This window comes from Myotis davidii, unplaced genomic scaffold (assembly GCF_000327345.1).
Source record: "Myotis davidii unplaced genomic scaffold, ASM32734v1 scaffold5090, whole genome shotgun sequence".
Lineage (NCBI taxonomy): Eukaryota > Metazoa > Chordata > Mammalia > Chiroptera > Vespertilionidae > Myotis > Myotis davidii.
The window spans coordinates 11,849-17,919 of record NW_006281748.1 but is presented as its reverse complement, the minus strand read 5'-3'; the positions used below and the strand labels follow the sequence as shown (position 1 = coordinate 17,919).

The 6,071-nt window shown below is 45.8% G+C and overlaps 1 protein-coding gene across 1 annotated transcript in view; it reads right to left on the bottom strand.

Moving 5' to 3' along the window:
* The window catches only part of CITED1 (Cbp/p300-interacting transactivator, with Glu/Asp rich carboxy-terminal domain, 1), a 5,265-nt gene extending 4,463 nt beyond the window's left edge, over positions 1-802 (bottom strand). Inside the window, exon 1 of the mRNA XM_006752579.2 lies at positions 565-802. The gene's annotated coding sequence lies outside the window, so the exon portion shown is untranslated. The remainder of the gene's footprint in view (positions 1-564) is intronic.
* Between the last annotated feature and the right edge of the window lie 5,269 nt (positions 803-6,071).

Here is a 6,071-nt window from a genome sequence, read left to right as displayed (position 1 = left end):
GGCATAATTTTTTTTTTTTTTATTTTTTGTTAATCTTCACCAGATGATATTTTTTCCATTGATTTTTAGAGATAGTGGAAAGGAGTGATGGAGGAGAAAAGAGAAAGAAACATTGATGTGAGAGAGGCACATTGATTGGTTGCCTCCTGCATGTGCCCTGACCTGGACCTGACCTGAGAGGGACACACCTGGGGCCAGGGATGAGGCCAGGAATCGAACCTGCAACTCAGATACTTCCCTTGACCAAGAAACAAACCCATGTCCCTTCAGTGCCGAGGCTGACACTCTAACCACTGAATCATGCCAGACAGGGCTAACTTACCGTGCTCCGTTCTTGGCGCCGGTGACCGGCTCTCAAGCCCCCATTGCCGCCCCGAGAGCCCTGACGCACACGCACACGGCAGAAGGTTGGCCTGGACTAGAAATCCCAGGAAAGACAGACCTTTTCCCCCCTTTTTATCCCTCCCCCTCAATTTCCATGTCTTTATAACCGGCTTAGGGCATTATTAGCACATGTACTGGCTCGTGGGCCAGTTGGTGGCAAAATCTGAACTGGATACTCACTCAGGGCCAGAGCTGGTACTGTGCCTTCCTTAAGCCTCTTCCTCCTCGCCAGGGACGACTCCTTAGCCTGTGGGCTGCGGGCGGGCTACCGGGCGCAGTGAGCAGCCTGCCCGGTGGAGTGAGCAGCGTCTGGGGCGGCTCAGCCGTTTCCCTTCTGCAGCTGTGCCGCTGGTAACATTTTATAGCGGCGGCTAGCGTGTGTGGCCCTTTAAAGGCACTCGAGCTGGTGCAGTCACCAAGGATCCGGGGTGGGGCTGGCGGACCCAGGGCACGGTCACCCCGAGCCCTGAGTCCTCGGCCTACGCGGGTGCTTCTGAAGCTTGCGGGGGCCCGGGCCCGGGACATCGTCTCTCCCCACCGCCCTGCATGGACTTGCCCAATAAATTCCACTTAATTTTGCTAAGGCAAAGGAGAGCTGTTAGTGTCTGTTTTCTGACCTAAATCTAGCGGGTGGGCTGAGAGGGCTTCAGGAGGAGAGCTATGGACTCAGGCAGTGACCCTGAGTAGGGGGCGCACAAGGGACGGTCCTGGGGAGCGGGAGGCATGATTTGGGTTCTCTGCAGGCTTCCTCGGAGCTTGTCTGTCCCTTTGGGCTGAACCATTTCCCTTGTTGAAGGGACAAAGCTGGGGTCCTTTTCCCCCTTAAAGTCGCCAGATCCAGGCAGAGCCAAATTGAGGGCCTATCTGCAGGCAGCAGTGGCTTCCCTCACAGGCCTGAGCCAAGTATTCTCTTTTGTGGTTATCCAGAGGGGACGGAGGCTGGTGGGATGCTACGCAGAAATATACTGCCTTCCTGGATGAGGTGCAGCTCAAGAGGCATGCCAAAGGCCAGGAAGGGGAAGCAGGGAACGAAGAGCTTGCCCCTGGGCTGCCGGGGATTCCTCCTGCCTTCCCATGATGCCAGGTTATTTTATTATGATTATACAATCATTCCCATCTAGCAAGAATAATACTTTGCATTCGGAGCACATGTTTCTCAGATTGGGATGTTATTTTAAAAATCTATTGGAAAGAGGTCCAGCCTTCTCCATCTCAGTTCGTGTTCCCTGTAGCCAAGAAGCTTCTCACATTATACAAGAAGGCCACCGGGATTACCCCTCTACTACACCCTTTTTTTAAACCTCTTTCAGCAACAACTACTCAGTTTACACTGTTTATAAAATATCCTCTTTTTAAAAGTCCCAAATGTTAACAAAAGTGTGTGTGTGGGGGGGGAGGGGGCGGGGAATGTCACCATGGCACATTCACTATGTATGTGTTCTATCTTCTTAATTGGATTTGAAGATCTAAAGGTCTTTTTCTCCGCCCGCCCCCTTTCTTTTCCTTCTTTCATCCCCAAGTGCCTTGCATTTGCTCTTGGAACAAAGTTCTGTTTGCTGATGGACTGACTGGCTTACTGACACAAAAATGGGCAGCAAAATAGAGGGACAGGTCAAGGCCCTTTCTTGATACCTGGAGGAAGGTGGGGCGAATTCTCTGGGCACCAGGTAAACCCATTTCCCAGCCCCCAAAGCTGCTTTGCGTGTCTCCTTTCCTTAGCCTCACCCAGTCCCAACACAAATCTCAGTAACAACCACACCATTGCTGCAGTTTCTCACTTTACCCAAAGATCCTGAATTGTATCCAGTTTCCCTCTGATAAAAGGTGGTATCTGTTGGGACCATAAAACCCTACAGAGTTTTGACTGTAAAATACACCCTCAAGCCATCTCTGGGTTTGCCTGAGGCGAGAGACACGAGGTTTTCAAATTGTGCTTGGCTAATTTGGACTTCTGACCTATCTTCCCCCTCAGCCCCAGTGGGGAGCAGATCTAGAAACCACAGCAGCGGCTTTGTCGCAGGCTCCGGATCCGTGAGGTGGTAAATCCATCTTCCATATATTAGATGGCTCCCAGTCCAATTGTTAGAAAGAGGCAAATGTTAGTCTCTGCTTCTAGAGTGTCTCCCGAGCAGTTGCTCAACAGCCATCCCCTCCCCCATCCAGACCATTGAAGGGCAGAAAAAAGAGTGCCCTCCGCCCCATTTCTGTGCCCACATGCCAGAAAGGTTCTTCCCACTGGTGACTTCCTTTATCTCTACTGTCCACCTCCCAGAGAGCAGGAAAGAGGGGCTTCAAGCGCTCAGCTCTGGAGCGCAAAAACCAACCCTTTCTTCTGGGCGGGGGGTGCAGATGGGAGAGGAGGTTAGTTGCCCAGGCAGGGAGAGAGCAAAGGAGACATTTGCATTTCTCTGCAAATAAACCCCGATCTCCGACTTCCCAGTGGGCTCCAGCTCAGCTCAGAACTCTCCGCTGAACTCTTCTCTCCAACTTGGCAACTAGACTTTCAGCTCGAGTAGCAAGTAGAAGATGGGATGGTCACCTGGCAAGAACCTTCTGTACACCAGCACTGGGCCTGGCATGTTCCCATCCATTATCTCATTTAATTCCCACCTGTGAGGCAGGGTTTTGAAATGGAGTCCCAGAGATTTGTCCAAGTTCACACAGCCAGGAAGCGGGTATTTGAATCCAGGTCAAGCTGACTGCAAAATCCTTACTCTCACCCCTGCACTTCGCTGCCTGGGAGGGTAAGAAAGCATTTAGGCTGTCTTCTCACTGGTGACTTCTTGTTATATCTACTGTACAGTTTAGGGAGTCAGCCTGTCTGGGTTTAAATCTCTACTATGTATTTCCTATCTGTGTGATCTTAGGCTGCGTGTCTTCATCCTTAGGGCCTTAGTTTTCTCACCTGCTAAATGGGATGGTGGAGTTGTTGAAAGGATTAAAGGAAAAGCTTAGCCAGGTTGATGCCTACTGTAGTAAGTGGTCAAAAAGTGCTGTTATTGTGCCTTTTGATTCTTTTTCTTTTTGCCTCTTAGCCCTGCCTCAGCTCACACACTTCAGGTTCAATAATATTTGCTGACTAATTAATTAAAAACACAGACTGAGAGGAGTCTAAAAACAGACTGAGCCACATAAGAGGAGAAAATTAGGGACCATTACAAGATGATCACCTTTTCCCCAACAGCTGGAAACAGCCAGAATAATCTCCAGAAACATATATTCAATATGCGTGTGGAAAAGTTAAAAAACAGAAGTCTTTGTTCAAGAATGTTTGGAGCAGAATTGTTTATAATAGTGAAAAATAGAAAGCATTTCTAAATGTCCATGGTAAGGAAGTGTCCCTTGGGACCTTGAAACTTCAAAACAAAACAAAACACAAAAAAATTACTGACTTCCAAAACTCATTTATGAGAAAATGTTCACTACAAAATATTAAATAAAAAAGCTCTGGCCTTAGTAGGGTAGCTCAGTTGGTTAGAGCATAGTCCCCATATGCTAAGTTGTGGGTTCAACCCTGGTCAGGGCACATACAAGACAAACAAGAGTCAACTAATGAATGCATAAATAAGTGGAACAACAAAGTCTACCTCTCTCTCTCTCTCTCCTCCTTCCTCTCTCTAAAATCAATAAAAAATTAAATGGTACAAAATTAAAATAAAATTAAAAATAATCTCTGGGTACAAAGTTGCATAAACATGATGCAAAGCTGCAAAGGGCACAGAGTAGAATATTAAGTAGTATGTTTCTAGCCATCTATGAATATGGGTAATGAGGTGATGGTCAGGAAAACACCAAACTAGCAACAGTGTCAGTGGAGTGGTGGGATTATGAGTGATTTTTTCTCTCCCTTTCTCCGTGTCATACAATATTATTTTTATAATTAAATATAAGTTTATAGTTAATGAAGTGCATAAACAGTATGCTCCCACTTTCATGAAAATTGTATGTGCATAGGAGAAATATTGGAAGTAAGTACACCAAAATGACAACAGTGATTATAATTGAGTAGTGTGATTATGGTGCTATTTTTTCTTTTTCTGCAATATGACTATTATTTTCTTACAATTAAAATAGATTCATAATTTGGAAAGTGGATAATCTATACACTCCCACTTGTGTTAAAAGTATGTATGCAAATTGAAAAAAGTGAGAAGGAAATATATGAAAATGTTGTTTTTATATTAGGTGGTAAAGGATTATGGGTAATTTTCCCTTTTTATTTTCTGTAATATGATTTTATTACTTTTATAATGTAAATAAAATGATACACAAATGGCATATACAGTAGGATCCCACTTTTGTGTACATGTGTATATATGTGCATAATTTTAAATTATGGAAAATGTAAAAAGCAGTTCAATACTGAAATATTTTTTGGGAAAAGGGCATGTCTGGGATTTTCTTTTAAATATTCTGGTGGGGATGGATAGAGTTAAGTGGGTGGAGATATATATAAAATAAGATGGATACATGGCCTTCTTCATTATGTTTACTTGTGTATATCTTTGAAAAGTTCCATAAATATTTTTTAATATATTTTTATTGATTTCAGAGAGGAAGGGAGAGGAAGAGAAAGATAGAAACATCAATGATGAGAGAGAATCATTGATCTGCTACCTCCTGCACATGCCCCACTGGGCACTGAGCCCGCAACCTGGACATGTGCCCCAACCGGGAATTGAACTGCGACCTCCTGGTTCATAGGTTGATGCTCAACCATTGAGCTATGCCAGCCGGGCCATAAATATTTTTTGAAAAGCATTTTTGCATACATTATCTCTTCCAGTCTTATGTCGCTGTTTTATAGAAAACTAGGATTCAAAGAAATGACATCACTTGCCCTAGGTCACATAATGGCAAGTGAGTGAGCTTGACGTGGGCTCCTCACACCAAGCCCAGGGCTCATCACACATCTCAGTTGCTACTTCTTTTTAATAATTAAAAAATTATTAACATTTTGTTTGGTTATAAATGTCATAACTGTTCCCTTCACAGAATATGGAAATAACAGGAAAGCATTGGGAAGAAAATGTAATAATCAACTTAACCTAATCAGAGTTAACTTTTTGGTGTCTGGCTGCCTCTCACTCCAGAGGTAATGGGTCAGTCATTCTTAACAGGCTAGTGAGCAAAGTTGCAGCTGAGGGGGGGCGGGCACTAAGGAGATGATGGATCCTTGCCACTGCCCTTCCATTTTTCCCTGGTGCCCTCTTTAGATACTGCAACCTAGACCACAGTTCTTTCCTGTATCCTTCCTTGCCCCATACAATCTCAAGCAATGCAATTATGTTTGGGGAAGTCCAGGTGGCCCCTTTCTCCTCACTTCATCTGGAGACCCTGCCTAGAAGGCCCCTTGGGATTCTGCAAGTTTGCAACCACACTGAGTGTGGTTGTGCCTCCATTTCCCCATCTGGAAGATGCTAGGGAGAATAGCAGACCAGTGGGCCTCTGCCAGGGAGTGATGAGCTAACGTCTGTAGTGCTTTCCAGCCCCTCAGAGCAAGGTGCCGGAGCCTCCCCAGCTTCAGGCCTGCTGCCTGCTGCCTGCCAACCTGAGCGAGGGCCTGGGCCTGGCCATCCTGTGCCCAGCGAACACCACATTCCTCTGTTCCAGGCCAACAGGCTTGGGCAGACACTGACTTCTGCTCCTGTGTTAAAAATCAGCAGGAGGAGGAGGAGGAGGAGGAG